The 17,103-nt window shown below is 36.3% G+C and overlaps 1 long non-coding RNA gene across 1 annotated transcript; it reads left to right on the top strand.

Moving 5' to 3' along the window:
* The first annotated feature begins 1,335 nt into the window (after positions 1-1,335).
* Positions 1,336-2,365, top strand: LOC141658705 (uncharacterized). The gene is made up of 3 exons (XR_012549360.1): positions 1,336-1,401; positions 2,037-2,183; positions 2,281-2,365. It is a non-coding gene; the product is annotated as an uncharacterized LOC141658705 (long non-coding RNA).
* Positions 2,366-17,103: the final 14,738 nt, after the last annotated feature.

The following is a 17,103-nucleotide window of genomic DNA, read 5'->3' as shown; positions in this document are numbered from 1 at the left end:
TAAATACTTTTTATACAATGTTTTTTTTTTTTTGTTTATTGGTAGTGTATAACTCTATGTTGATATAGTATAACCTTGTTGAAACTTATGTTGAGGCCTTGTAATCGTAGTATAAGCTGTAGCGGCGGTTGGTACAACTCTTAACCAAATTATACGACCACGGTTATACAAAGATATGACTAGAGTTATACAATAGATGCTTTAGAGTTATACATTAGATAGTGGAGGTATATCTAGAGTTATACAATGAGTTATACATTATAGTGTATATGCTTACGATTATACATTATATGGCCAGTTTATACATTTTATGCTTATAGTTATACATTTTATGTCCAGAGTTATACGTTTGGCGTTTAATTTTGTTATTTTTCATTCAGGCCACTTTGAAAAAGGATGTAATTGAGAATGTTGAACAACATTCTAACAATGGGGAGTAAACGTAGATGTTGTCGAGGGTGCGCGAGATCACCCGGGGGAATCCTTCAACTGAATGTCTTGGAAATGAAATCCCCACGACTTTCATGAGCACGGCGAGGTGAATGAGGCATTTGCGGGGTTGAGGAGCGAATGATCGGTCTTTGCCAAAGAAGGTTTGGTAGTTGAAATCGGCCGTGCTAGGGTTGAGCGGTTGCACCACATCCACCCCTATTTATGTGCGCGATGTGACATGATCCACCATCCCTTCTTGCGCATTCACCGACCCCCTTCCGTGTATGGACATTGTACACGAGAACCTAGGTTGTTCTCGGGATTGCGGGGGCACCGAACGACCCGACACGTATGCTCACAGTGGTTGCGTTTTAACAAGGAACGTTTCAGGACGGTGTTCAGGGTGAGGAAGGATGTAATGGATTATGTATTTGATGAATTCCACGACCATAATAAATCGTAAGTAAAAGATAAGTTTTACCTATATTTCAATACGACAGACAAACAGGCCATGAATGCATTCCCTTGCTGCGTGTCTCAATTTTGCTAATCCTTTGTAGGGAACAATTGGTCACATATCCCACACCAAACTGCATAACGCGTATTGATCTCCGATCGTTGATGCCCGGAAATGCAGTTAAGGAAATGTCATCGATTTCTTTGAGTCCGTGCTACTCAATCGCTTACGCACGCGAACACCGCACTGTTGTTTCAAGTTCGCTTGTTTTTCTTTGGCCTAAGTCACTCTGTAAGTGTGCTCGAACTCCGCAAGTTATTTTGTGACAACCATGTACGTACCTTGTGATACAAAGTCACCAACCCCCGTCTATCATTTTTATAGGCCCTAGCAATTGAAATTTGGCAAGGCGGGAAGAAAAACTTGGTTGTTGATCATTAAAAGGCTTTTGTTACGCGTGGGACATGTGGCAAGAGTCGTGTCCTAGTCCATTCCAACTGGACTCCGATATGGTGAGCTCAGATATCAATATAGAGACATTTACATACTGGAATGATACATTATTTTCGTAGAGTTTAACAGTATATGCTTAGAGTTGTACAATATATGCTTTGGAGTTAGGCCTGGAGTTATACCTAGAGTAATACACGGAATTATACACTACACTTTGTATATGCTTACGATTATATATTTTATGGCTAGAGTTATACATTCTATTGCAAGAGTTATACATTATATAACTCTAGCTTTCAGAATGACTAGAGTTATTCGTTGCAGGACTGAAGTTATACATTATTTTGTGTAGAGCTATACAGTATACGCTTAGAGTTTCGATGAGTGGCTAACCTCACTCCATAACTCTGGACATATAATGTATAACTCTTGCCATAGAATGTATAACTTTATGCACATAAAGTACAACTGTAAGCATATACAGTATAATGTATAACTCCAGGCAAATGCTTACTGCACATAATGTACAACTGTAACAATATATTGTGTAACTCTAGAAATTGATTGTACAACTCTACTCATATAATGTATAACTCTAGCAATAGAAAGTATAATTCCAACTACGCACAATATGTATGCCTCTAATCTGCTTATTATGTTTTATAACTCTTAGATTTTTGGTGCATGTGTGTAGGTTTTCGTCCCGGTAAGCACTGGTGATGAAGATCATTACTCTTGCATTTGTATAAATTTCCTGTCGGAGCAGATCGAGTATCTTGATAATCGTTCTTACGAGGACGATCTTCTGAAATTACCGTACGGAGGGATTGCGCGTATTACTGTAAGTCCTATCAAACTGGTGACTAGATTAATTATTATCTCCATTTGTTTTCTTAATTGGTAATCCGCTTTTAAACGCCTTGCCTAACTTCCGCCAGGCTGATGCAATGGGAAAGTATATGGCCTACAAAGGGCTCGACAAAGGCAAGAGAGTTGAAGGGTTCCCTTTTGTCAACATTAAATTCAATCGCGGGGGAGCGGGACATACTGCCAATGACCGTGGTCTGCATGCGTCATGGTTCATATGTTCTTTGTCTGTGGTGGAGAGCCATTCGACTGTACCCTAGGGATTGAGGAAAGCAATGACCTCATGCGAGCGGAAATTGCTGCAACCCTTGTCCTCGGTGACATTAACGTGGACGGGGAAGATGTGTTATCCGGGGTATCGGCTTTTAAGGAGCTTAAAGACCGTGAATTGGAGGAGGTGCGTGATAAACAGAGGTCACCGACAACACAAGTGGAAGGAAGAGAGGTGTTGGAAACGCCGGAGAAACGATTACGCTAAACGACCTTGCTCTAAGGTCGATTCAACCTTCCGACTCCACCTTCCAAAGTAGCTCGGGCGGACGCCGTCCAGTCGGGCCCTCTCAGCTGTTAATAGCCGCTCCCGGGGTAAGGGCGACGGCCTTGGTTGCACCAAATATGTCGGCGAACTAGACGCCGACCTTACCGTGGTCGCCAAGATGATGAAGATGAACAAGGCATTAACTAGGGACATCCCGGTGTATCGCAAACAAGTGGTGACTACGTTTTCTTGATGACTACAAATTTCCAAATGAGTAAAATTTGTTTAAAATCCTATTTTTTTATCATATTAAGTTTTATTAATATAGACACATTTCCATCTTTGGGAATTCTACCGTATTTTGAGTAGAGTTTTACAAGTGGTATGGTCGAGTTGTACAATATATACTTTGGAGTTATACATTAGAGGCCTGGAGTTATACCTAGAGTGATACATGGAGTTATATGTTTCATCACTGAAGTTATAAATATCGTTAATGGGGTTACACATTCCTAAAGCTGATTATACGTTTCACCGGTGAAGTTATGCGGTCATTTTAATAGCGATTACCTTCCCATTTAGTATACGTTATAGCACGATTAACTCTGCTTTGTCGAACTACGGTGAACCACTTGTGAGTTATGGCCGGCACGGAACAATTAATAGGTTGAAAATGTTGTCTATGCTCCCCGAGACGCCAATGGATGAAAAAGTGATTGAGTGTTGGTCCTTGTTGCTTAATCGATTGGAGGCAGAGGATTGCGGGCTTTTTCGTTCGTCTTTCTTCGGTATCCGTCATATGGTATGGTCCTAATCAATCCCTTTAATATGTTATAAGAGTTGCACATACCCTCTTTAAAACTTTCACAAAGTGGAAATTAAGTCTAAAGTTATACATTCACCTTACGGAGTTAAACATTTTGTTTTGAGGAGTTATTAACAACCGATATGAACTCGGGCATTCTTCATTATGCTATAAGAGTTCTTGTGCAACTCCAATGCACAACCCCTATAACTCCACTTGGTATCCTCACACATATACTTGCTACTTGAACAGGAAATAATCTTGAACCTTGTGCGACCCCGTCCAACAAACACCGGACACCGACAGGGTTGTACAATACGTGGGACGTATTCCGAACCGATCGTGGGATGATTTCACTTCAAGGTGATTTAATCTTCGTACCCATTAAGATTGAAGCCCATTATGCATGTGTGTGTATCAACTTTAATTCTAGGACGATTGATCTTACGGGTATAAGTACTATTCAAGTCCGCGGCAATCGGAGATATGCAAAGCTGGTCACATTGTTGTAAGTGGAATTAAATTGTAATTATGTTCAACAACTAAAAGTGGGGTCACCGCTTTTACAATCTCACTTTTGACGTTCTTGCCTCGCGCCGGGGCGAGCCTCATGAGCGACTACGTGGAGTCGAGGGTCAAAGAGAAGAACGGAGGAAAGACATACCGGCGTTCCCAGTTTCGTCGATCCGTTTGCCTGGCATCATCAAACTATAAATGACACCGAGTCTGGCTTGTTCGCCATGATGCACATGTTAATGTACGAGGGAGAAAGGTTTGATCACGTTGATCTCGATAGGAAGGTGAACCGTCGCTATTTGGTGATCCGGTTAGCGGACGCTTCTCTAGGCGACATGAACATCATCAGGGAAGGAGTTCTGGACAAGGTCAATGGTTTCATCGGCGATAAATTACAGATCGCCAAGCAATTAGAAGCCAGACGGAAAGCAGCGCGGAGAGGAGAAAAAAAACCTGCTAAAAGATAGAATTTATTTCCTTTTGATTATGTATCCTCTTTTTTTGCAACTCTAGTATGTTGTCATGAAACTCCTTGACAACTTAGACAACTTTTTGTCATAGATTGTTACTATATCATCTTGGTCAGTGATAATTAAAATCCAAGTTTCGCAAATAAGTATTAGAGTTATACACTCTGTGAAGTAAAGTTATATAAATTATGCACAGGACTTATACATCAGACAGCTAAGAGTTATAGAAAAAACATCAACAGTTATACAAACTGTGTACCAGAGTTATACAACATATGACTGCAGTTATGTAAAAGGTAATTGTTATTAGACAGTTATGAGTTTTACAAAAAATAACAACAGTTATACAAAATGTGAACAAGAGTTATACACTCTGTGAAGTACATTTATCCATATATGGGTAAGAGTTGTACTTAAAGCCACTGAAATTATAATTCATTCTTAAAGCCACTTTTCAATATCGGATATGTTGCCATGAACAGAAGTCGTCAAAATAATGTAAAAGAGTTATACAACATTAGCTTGAAACTTCACAGACCATATTACTGAAGTTATACAAACTGGAAGGTGCAACCCCCCTTCAAAATAGACAAAAGCTAGCTATTAACGACCCTTTCCGTCTCACCAGATTTTTTACCTTTTAAAGAAAAAAAGATTGTAAATAATTTGTTGAGACGGGGGGTATTTTTCTACCGCCTACTACTACACATGTTAAGTTTCTCTATTCTTCTTCTTCGTCGTCTTCGTCTTCTTCTTCTTCTTCTTCTTCTTTCTCTTCTTCTTCTTCCTCTTCTTCTTCTTCTTCTTCTTTCTACCGCTTGATCTTTGGTGAAGACGGTGGATGCTCGAGAGAATGGGTTAGGGCGATTCCGTTTATCGTGGTGTGCCATTTGTTTACAATTATTACACATGCGCTTTGGCTTACAAGCCAAGGCAATGGCTTTAGCCTTAGCTGACACCATTCTTTTACCGTTGCCTTTGTTTTTCGATTGTTTTGGTGGAAGTATTGTTACCTCGTCACTGGCGGGGCAACCAAGGATTTGCTCAAATTCCTGTTGCTTTGTTAAATCCTTCTTGTACGGTAAAAGTTTCTCCTTGAACTCTCTAATTAACGAGCTTAAGTTCACAACTTCAGTCTCACTCGTGCCACGAAGTAAACCAATGGTTGCATGAACTTCTGACCACAACTTCACCATCGCAACTTCTTTTGCATCAGCGCTACTATTTGTTTCCATTTGTTCACCATCACATTCTGATAATCTGAATTGCAATGCATCCTTTCTCCATCTTGTAGAAACGTAATCAACTGGAATTGTCTTCATGCGTTAGTTGACAAAATCCATACTATATGTCGGCACGAAAATCCCATTCTTTCAAACATCATACAATTTTGCCTTTGTGTGAGTCTGTCCCCGTAATCCAATTAAATCATGCCGTCGGTAGTCTTATACATATAATAACGAGTTAAACATTATCACGTAGAGTTATACATATGGCAACAAGAGTTATACGATCCAAAACCTACGATTATTCAAACCCTAATCGAGTTATACTACAAATAGCTGCAGTTCATTAAAAATTGAATTTCTAATGTTATTCGAAGTAGAGTTATACATTAAAAGCTAAAGTTATTCAATATATAACCGAGTCATCTTGCGCAAATGACAACGATTCGATGAAAAATTGAATAACTCCTAATGGCAACAACGATTAAACATATGGCAACAAGAGTTATACATTACGGAAGTAGAGTTATGCATATTATCGGAAAAATTATACATTCGAAAAACTTTAGTTCACTGAACAATTGTATAACTTCTATCTTCAGACAATGTAACTTTGGCGCAATATCTACCAACTTTAGTCAACTACCACATAAAGTTGATGCCAAAATGTTGTTACCTGGGTTGTACTCTACGTTGAAACTTTTAAATACGATTGAATCCTTTACGGCGATCACTTCAACCCCATCTACTTCAGCATAGCCCCCGGTCTTACATGTATCGATTGAGCAAATGACCTCTAGTTGGAATTCCTTGAAAACCTCACGGGTATAAACATTTGCCGCATATTCCTCCATGGGTAAATGCGTGCCCGGTGCCGGTGTTGAGTGTCGGTTTTCATGGTCAAGTCTCTTCTGCGTATGCGCCGATGGTCCATAGCGCTTTCAAAACGCATCCAAAACTCCACTAACGTACCTGACTTCTGCTCGAACTTCTTAAAAAAACTATTACTGCTCTCTGATCTCTGGGTTGTTCTCATTACACCACCCATGTTCAAGTCCCTGCAATGTGCCATCACCCATTGTCTCCTTTTATCGAACGCCTCTGTAAACCACTCATTGTTCACAAGACCATGCGCGTCCATTATTTCTGCCCACCTAGCGTCAAAGTCGTCTGCTTCTATGTTGTCATCCCATATAATGTTGTTCAATTTCTGAACGAACTCCTTATAATCCTCCCTTGTCACCCCGACCTTTGATGGCACCTTGTTCATTATATGCCACATGCAAAATCGGTGGCGTGCAGTCTTGAAGGCAAGGGGTACGGCCTTAATAATGCCCGGATCCTGATCTGTGATAATGTACTTGGGTTCCTTTCCTCCCATAGCATTCAAAAACCTGTTGAAAACCCACTGGAAGTATTCATGGTCTTCATGGGCAATCAACGCCCCACAGAATGTTACTGATCGCTTATGGTGATCTATGCCAGTGAATGGCGTGAAAATCATATCGTATTTGTTTGTTGAGTATGTTGGGTCGTGCGACACACGCATCTCCAAATACGGAGTAGTTCCTCCTAGCGGTTTTGTCAGCCCATATTGCGCACCGAAGGCTGTTATCCTTGTCAACTTCATAATCAAAATAAAACCCCGCCTATTCTCGCCCATATTCTTGAACCGGTCAATGAACAATTGACCGTCCCGTTTATGGATGAAGCACTTCACATCTCGGTGGAAGTTCTTAAAATCAGTTAAGGATGCACCAATGTTCTCGAACCCGTTTACGAACTCCTTACACATGTTGTACGTCCTAGTTGCTCCTATCCTCAATTGCAGGGGACAACAAATCCTTATCAGTGCTTATTAATAACCAAGATTTCCTCAACTATAACCCTTTCAGCTATTCTTATAACTCCATCAAACATATGCATAACTCCGTTGATTTATTGTGCACCTACTTATTATTTTTAACTCTTAGGTTACATAACTCTATCATCTCGGTGAATAACTTTAGAAGTTTGCCATTCAATTAGTGGATGTTTGTTTAATAGTAAACTAACCCTTGAGTTGTACATTATCAAGTACTTGTGAAAATCTTCTATGTTCCGCGACATCTTTTGAAACTGACGATCCTCACTCGATACAAGCTCGTGATTATGCCCCATGTGGAATCGGTCAATTACTAGTACTCCATTCTTCATAAATAGCCCGACATGTGCTTTACACCCTACCCTCTTGATCGTATATTTCTTACGGTTTGCAGTTCTTTTTCCCCATTGCATTTCTTCTTCCCTAACCCGGTCTCTTTTTTTTTTAATTACCGCCTCTCCTTTTGGGACATATGTGAATCCCTCTCTGTTGCAAACCAAAGAACTTTGTCTTTACTTCACCGTCGCGCCATTTTTTCGTCGAGTACTTCCGAACATCAAACCCGGACGCCAATGCATAAACTTTATAGAATGTCACCGCCTCGTCGATTTCAAAAATTGTTGCCCTACACAAGGTGTAAACTCCGCTGCAAATGCTTACAATACTCGGCTTCACGCCTTACGACCACCTGAGCAGAATCAAACATCCATGAAATGATTAAGAAATACATAACTCTACGCATATCTTTGTATAACTCTATGCACAGATCGTATAACTCGGGCACAGAGTGTATAACTTTGGGTATATAATGTATAACTCTTACCATTCAATGTATAACTCTAGACAAACTCTGTATAACCCTAGTCATTCAATGTAAAACTCTAGTCATCCAATGTACAACTCTAGTCAAACTCTGTATAACCCTAGTCATTCAATGTATAACGCTAGTCATTTAATGTATAACTCTAGTCACAGTATTTATAATTCTAGTCAAAAGATGTAAAACTCTAGTCACAATTTGTATAACTCTAGACATACAATGTATAACTCGGCATCCGATGTATAACTCTAGTCACACTTTGTAGAACTATTGGCATTTGATGTATAACTCTAGTCACGTATTTATAATTCTAGTCACACTCGTAGAACTCGGGCACGAATGTAAAACTTTAGGCGGATAATGTATAACTCTAGTCACAATGTATAACTCTAGTCACAATCTGTATAACTCTAGACATACAATGTATAACTCTTGGCATCTGATGTATAACTCTAGTCACGTATTTATAATTCTAGTCACACTCGTAGAACTCGGGCACGAGAATGTAAAACTTTAGGCGGATAACGTATAACCCTAGTCACAATGTATAACTCTAGTCATTTAATGTATAACTCTAGTCACGCGTATTTATAATTGTAGTCAAAAGATGTAAAACTCTAGTCACAATCTGTATAACTCTAGACATACAATGTATAACCCTTCGCATCTGATGTATAACTCTAGTCACAGTATTTATAATTGTAGTCAAAAGATGTAAAACTCTAGTCACAATCTGTATAACTCTAGACATACAATGTATAACTCTTGGCATCTGATGTATAACTCCAGTCCTTTTTATGTATAACTCATTCTACACAATGTATAACTCTGTCCATATAATGTATAACTCTAGGTATATAATGCATAACTCTATGCATATTTTACATTCTAAGAGTATACATTTAATTAAACGGCACAATATCTGGAATGCGAAGGGTTATAAGATTTGAAGCAGGGATATGGCACAACTTCCTAAACAAAATTCGTATTAATTTAAGCATCAACCACCAAACATATTAATTAAAAAACCACTCAAAGGACACATTACTAATTATAAATTCATTCCACCTCAATAACTACCCATTATATCCCTATCTCCACCCTAAACTCAAAAACCTAAATTCTTAAAACCTAATAAACTCCAATCTTCCTTCAAGAATGAATGATACCATTCGTTTAACATGCATTATGACCGAGTACAACAAAAGTTTCATAAGCCGCTTGAGGGAAATCGAGAGGAAGTACAGGGAATTCCTTAAGGATGCTCGGATCGCACTCAAGGACGCCAAAGAAAATGGCTTGTCGGAGCGGCGAATCTGCACTGTTAGAAGATATTGCATCTGCGAAACGAAACCTCCAAATAGCAAAGGAGGAGAGGATGAATATCATAGAAGAGACTGCATCCCTATATGAACATCTAAGAACTGTTTTTTTAGCAATGCATTAGGTTTATGTATCTATATATCTATTAATTAAGTTCATCTATGTTAAATGTTTTGGTAATTTGTTTTATTTTATTTGTTTTATTTTATTTAATTTGTTTTGGTAATAAACTCAGAAAAACTAAGCGACTATTAATTACAGAAAAAACCATGACGGAGAAAAATACAAGCAAAGAACACACAATGTAAAACTCTAGACACAGTCCGTATAACTCTAGAAACAGCATGTATAACTCTATGCTTTTAATGTATAACTCTAATCATACAATGTACAACTCTAGAGACATCATGTATAACTCTAATCATACAATGTACAACTCTAGAGACAGCATGTATAACTCTGTGCATTTAATGTATAATCTAGGCACAACTCGTATAACTCTACGTACACAACATATAACTCTAGTCATACAATGTATAACTCTAGTCATACAATGTATAACTCTAGCTATACAATGTATAACTCTTATCATACAATGTATAACTCTAGTCATACAATGTATAACTCTAGCTATACAATGTATAACTCTTATCATACAATGTATCTCTTATCATACAATGTACAACTCCATACACAGTCTGAATAACTCTAATAATACAATGTACAACTCTAGAGACAGCATGTATAACTCTGTGCATTTGATGTATAATCTAGGCACAGTCTGTATAACTGTAGTCATATACGATGTATAACTCTAGGTACAAAACGTATAACTCTAGTCATACGATGTATAACTCTAGCTATACAATGTAAAACTCTTAGCATATAATGTAAAACTCTATAAACAGTCTGCATAACTCTAGTGACACGATGTATAACTCTAGCTACATCATGTATAACTCCAGGCATATCATGTACACCCATCTTCACTTAATGAATTTATAACTTCAGCTATAACATGAATAACTATATCAAAATTGGTTCTTTAGTAAGATTTTTACGCACAATTTAGGTTTTCAACTACCCTGTTACACGAAGTCAGAGAAATATTCAAAGAGTTTTACTACAAACGTCCTGGAGTTATAATCTTGTATTATTGAAGTTATACATATTTGGGTCGAGTTTTTCAAAACGCACTGGAGTTATAATTCCTACTTGATCAAGCTTTTCAATTTCGATCATTTTTTGCCATCAACAACAAGCTACCAAAATGAAAGAACAATCTTGATGAACACCATGAAAGTACAACAGTATTAACAATAATAACCTAGACACAAATAAGAAAGTAAACAACTCACCTTCGACGGCAACTTCAATCTGCATATGATCCACTTCACAAACACTGAATGTCATTTCCTGCTTGTTTCTCTGATGAAGAATGACAATTTTTTTAACGGATGAACAATAACGTACTTTATCTTATAACAATTTTTTTATCTGACGATCACTGACATAGTTTTCCATTAGCGCTGATATTTCTCTTATTTTTTTGATGATTTATATTGTATTTTACAGGATTTAGGATCGTTTTTAAAGGGGATTTTTATGGGTTTTTGCTTGTTGAGAGGTTTTGAATGGTGAAAAGAGGAGGGAAGCATGCAAAATGATATAGGAGGCTTTGTTTATTCATAATGTCCGCGGGATTTGATATGGTGGCAGTACATAAACAGTGGAAGTGGTCCCTCTCTCACACAATCAACATTTTCTTTTTTTTTTTTTGCTCTGAAAAACACGCCCTCTCTCCTCATCTCATCCCTTCAATCCCTTCATCCAAGGGCTCTTATAAAGACTTAGGGCCTTATAAGGTATGAAGACCTTATAAGAACCCTTCTCTATATATATATATATATATATATATATATATATATATATATATATATATATATATATATATTTATAAATACATAAATTAAAAAAAATTACATATATAAAAATGCAATTCTTATATTTTCATAGAGGATCTTATTCCGCTCTATCGTATCCGTCCTCTCCTCCTTGGCTATTTGGAGGTTCCGTTCAGCAGTTCCTATATCGTCATATAGTCAATCGTTTCGCTCCGTCAAGCCATCTTCTTTGGCGTGCTTGAGTGCGGATCGAGCATCCGCAAGGTAGCTTCTGAAACTTTCCTCAATATGGAGGAACCGGCGGATGAAGCTGTTGTTGTTCTGGATCATGGTAAGAGTCTTAAGGATGAAATCATTCATTTTGTTGGAGTTTTTGGAGTTTGTTTTGAAAGATTAAGTAGAGTTTGTTTTAGCAGTTAGGGTTTGGAGATGAATATATTGAGATAATGGAAATGTTAGTTGAGATAATGCAATGTATTTATACTAAGCAATGTGTGGGTTGAGTTGTTTTTTAATTAATATATATGTTAGGAAGTTGTGCCATAATCATCATCATATCTCTCAATAATGTTGCTTCAAATCTTATTACTAACCCTTTTTATTCCATATTATCCGTTCATATGTACAATGATGTCAGTAATAATGCATGCATCGGAATTCTAACGGGCCGTAATTATGCATGCATCTAGTAATATTTAATTTAATTTTTTTTTTTATTTTTTAAGAACAAACAACAACGGTTATTTACAAACAACCCGTTGTCTTTAGTTATAACAACGGTTTTGTATATTAAAACCCGTTGTTATAACTTTCCCCCTAAAATTGAGTCACACTTTCCACAACGGGTTTTTATATACTTAAAACCGTTGTTAATATTTTTAACAACGGTTTCCTTAAGAAAACCAACCGTTGTTAAAACCTTTTACAACGGACGCTTTAACAACGTCCGCTTTTTTATATAACAACGGTTTTTGACCGTTGTTATAGCCTGTATTTGTAGTAGTGAATGGGTGAATTAAGCTAAGGTAGACTAATGTAAGGTGAGGTATTGACTAATGAGAGGTGTCTTTTTATACTACTAGTCCTAAGGGCACATGTTAATAACCTTAATATGATAATATTAACAATATATTCTCACTAATTATGGTAACAATGAGTTTATATTTGAATATCTCATGAGAATATGTTGTCAATCTTACCATATTAAGGTTATTAACATGTGCCTTTAGGGCACATTTTAGAAAAGCCCATAATAATATATTCTAACAATAATACTAACTAGATTTTGTGCCCGCGCGTTGCACGGTTTCTAAATAATGTTTTATTTTTAACTAAAGTGGTAGAATATGTAAGTTCTTGAATGTGAGAACGGTAAAATCTGCTATCGCAAAGTAATTAATGACTTTGAAAATAAGTATAGTCGATGTTGTGAATTAATTTCAGTTAGTCAATCTAATTTCAATTAGTCTTTTGTACGATTGTGTTATATACTGCTCTGTATTATACGATAATCATTGGCATATTATGAAATCTTTATTGTCATCTTAGATATGCATGACCGTGTTTGTCAGTATGTGGCTTTAATTTATATAGGTTGTGCCCTAATTATAATCATCAAGTCTCAATTGTGACGATGTTTTGTCTTAACTAAACACATGAGTAGTACTTGACCCGTCGCAAGTTTGTGATGGATATACCCGTTATAAATAAGAATATGTGAATTATAATATGATAAGGATTCCTATATGTCAAACTTCACCCGTGTAAAAAAAATGCAATTAGTGAAGAACTTATACAATCATCTGGCACACACCGCTGTTTTCATAGTCTTGCACACACCGCCGCTTCCATAATTATAGTTACAAATCAAACATTGAGTATAAAATTAAAATAAAACGTAAAGAGCATAATATATGGAGTACTATTCCTATAATCCTATGCCCGCTAAAAGTCTTCCCGTGTGTAATATATGTGTTTGAAGTACTCATATGAGATTAGTGTCGATTAGTGTATTTTTGCCTCCCAGTTATTGCCTTTATTTACGCCAAAGCATAGGACCTACAAATAAGCAAAAATTAGAAAACAAAAGATGAAACTGATGAATGGTGAGTACGTAAAAAGAAAGCAATGTGCACATAGGGTATAACAATAATACCGATAAAGCAATTAAAATAACATTAAATATGTAGTATAGACTTCATAACACAAAATCAAAAAAGCAAAAGAAAATCGAACGAAACTTGTATAGCGATTCGTATAAACCACCTTTTATAGGTATGTATTGTTTGCCGTGTAACAAAACTCTTATTTCTTTTTTTAATTTTTAATATAAGAGAAGAGTTGGGAAGATAAAATATAGTAGTTGGATGCCTATCATTATAGCTAAGAGTGATACAATTTGATATGTTTTAGGACTTTGTGTTTATGTACGTTTGGTTTACTTTTAATATATTATCTTTTATTTTATCTTTTAAGATTAAGATTTATTTTTGCTATTTATTAATACGGTACTTATTTTTTTAGATTAAGATTAATATTGACAAAATCTGTTTTTTCTAAGACTAATATTATTATTTTAATTAAAGTGTTTCAAAAAACTTGGAGTCTCTAGAATTGGCTGAAAAAAGCCTCTTTTATATATATATATATATATATATATATATATATATATATATATATATATATATATATATAGAGAGAGAGAGAGAGAGAGAGAGAGAGAGAGAGAGAGATTGAATTTGGTGATTTTGGTTTTTATGGTGAGTTGTGAGTTGGAGAAATCTCAGCCACTAGATTATATTAGAGATGAGTGGCCAAGATCAAATCTTACATGTCATATAAAATCATTGTCATTTACTTATTTTCTCTTTTTTCTAATGTTACTTTTTTTTTTTACTTTAATTTTTTTCTCTTTTTTTTACCTCGTGTTATTATGCTTTTTTTTATCACTTTGATTTTTGTTTTCTCTTATGTTTTTCTTTAATTTACTCATTATGTTACCTTTTTTTTTTTCTTTTTTGTCTTTGGATTTTTTTTTACTTGAATTTTTTTTACTCTTATTTTTTTTACCTCGTGTTATTATGCTATTATTGTGCTTTTTTTACCTGGATTTTTTTACGACTTTGATTTTTTTCTCTCTTTTTTTTACCACATGTTATTGTGCTGTTATTGTTATTCCTCTGTTATTGTGATGTTATTCTGCTGTTACTTTGATTTTTTTTACGATTTTGATTTTTTTTCTCTTTTTTTTTTTTTTTTTTTTTTACCATATGTTATTGTGCTGTTATTGTTATTCCGTTTTTATTGTGATGTTACTCTGCTGTTACTGTGAATTTTTTTACGAGTTTGATTTTTTTTCTTTTTTTTTACCACGTGTTATTGTGCTGTTATTCTACTGTTATTCTGCTGTTATTGTGATGTTATTCCGGTGTCACTTTTTTTTACTACTTTGATGTTATTGTGATGTTATTCTGGCGCCGCTTTGATTTTTTTTACGTCTTTGATTTTTTTTATTTTTTTTACCACGTGTTATTGTGCCGTTTTTCTACTGTTATTCTGCTGTTATTGTGATGTTATTCCGGTGTCACTTTAATTTTTTTTACTACTTTGATTTTTCTCTTTTTTTTTTTCCCATGTTATTGTGGTGTTATTCTGATGTTATTCCAGTATTATTGTGCTGTTATTGTAGTGAGAGAAGCTCAAAAATTGCAGGTTAGGCACTGAAGTGGATAATGCCTTGCACCATTCGGCCCCACTAGCCGAAATTACCACACCATTTAGATATAGTCCTTTAAGGTTTGTCATGTTTCGAATTAGCTCTTCAAAACTCGGGATCTCTAGTTTCAGAGGATAAAATCCAAACAAGTAAGAAATAGATGAAAGATCAAGAGTGACCAAGTTAACCAATTGATATCCAGACTAAAAACATTTACATAACTTCAGTATTGATTATATTGTTTTGATTCAAATTAATTTCTTACTAACTAAAAACAACTGGAAATTCACAGTCACAGGTATTACCTTTCATAGAACCCCACCTAATTTAAGGATGTGAATAGAAATAGTTGCTGAAATGGAGATCACTAAGCATTATAAAATATAAATGTCCGTATTAAAATTACGATACAATTTGACACTTAGTTGTCAGATGCAAATATTCTTCAGCTGAAACAAAAAAATACCAAGCAAACTCAGAAGAGATCATAACACGAAAGAAGCTAAAACAATAAGCATTAGAACTCGAGGCCATGTTCACGAGTTTGCTTGAAAAGGGCTTTAAAACGGCCATGGTATGGGTATCCTCCTCGATCAAAAGCCACTTTACTTATACCTTTCTCCAAGCAATTTTTTGCAATCAGTTCACCTACCTTCTGTGCAACTTCCTGCAGGCGAATTTTGCAGAAACAACATTCTTATGAAGAGAAACATAGCCAAGAAAAGGGCAGAACACTCTGCGGACTGATCATGCAAATAGTTAATAAGAGATTTAAGCTATCTTCCACTCTTTACCTCAACAAAACTCTTGTATGTAACCTATGGCGTTTCCAATGACAAGATATGCATGTACGAAAGTATTTGAGCGTATTGGGATTTTGGGCCAATGGTAGTGTTATGAGAGAAAATTGATGAAAATATGAGAAGTGCGCGCATATTTTGAGGGAAACAATGCAGGATATAAAACCAGTAGTAAGAAATAGATGAAAGATCAAGAGTGACCAAGTTAAGCAATTGTGAGAGCTATATCGGTATTTGCCCACTGAACCCAGCGTTAGACAAATTCAGGTAAGTCAAGCCAGTAAGTTTCCCAAACCCTGTGGGAAATTCCGCACTGTTGAATTTATTGTTTGCCAAATTCAGACTTTGCAGGGACTGAAGACGGAACAAAACGCGGAAACCATCGATGATTTCAGATATTGATTCACCACACAAATCAAGGCCAATAACATGCCCTGTTGAACTGTTGCATTGAACACCATTCCAACGACAATAATCTGAGTTTTGGTTCCAAGTAGCTAATTTGAGTGACTCTGATATGTTGTACTAAAGCCCGTTTTTCAGTTCTAAGCAATGATCGTTGGTCATCAAGACACACAATTCAATGTCGTGTACTACCTGGAACTTGTCGTTGGCTGCCAATCACAACTATCGACCCCCAGGACCTCCCCTATCCTGTTTCCTCACTTTCGCTAATATCCGATATGGTGCGATTGATGTCACGCAGCACACTCTTATTTACCATAAAATTTCCAATTTCCATCACATACAACACAGCTCTACCCAAAATTTGCACCAATTTTGCCCGAAACCCAACATCGAACCCGCCAGTTCATCCCCGTCGTGTGCCGTCATCAAACTTCCTTACCGTCTCAGATCCAAACCACCAGTGCTTTAGCTCCTTTATTTCAAACTTGAAGTGATGGGGCGAAATTTTCGACTTCCTCATCCCTGCATCTCAAACAATCGCCAATTTCGAGCCCAGAATTAAGGT

Source organism: Silene latifolia, chromosome 6 (assembly GCF_048544455.1).
Source record: "Silene latifolia isolate original U9 population chromosome 6, ASM4854445v1, whole genome shotgun sequence".
In the NCBI taxonomy this organism is placed as follows: Eukaryota; Viridiplantae; Streptophyta; class Magnoliopsida; order Caryophyllales; family Caryophyllaceae; genus Silene; species Silene latifolia.
This window is presented reverse-complemented; position numbering and strand designations above follow the sequence as displayed.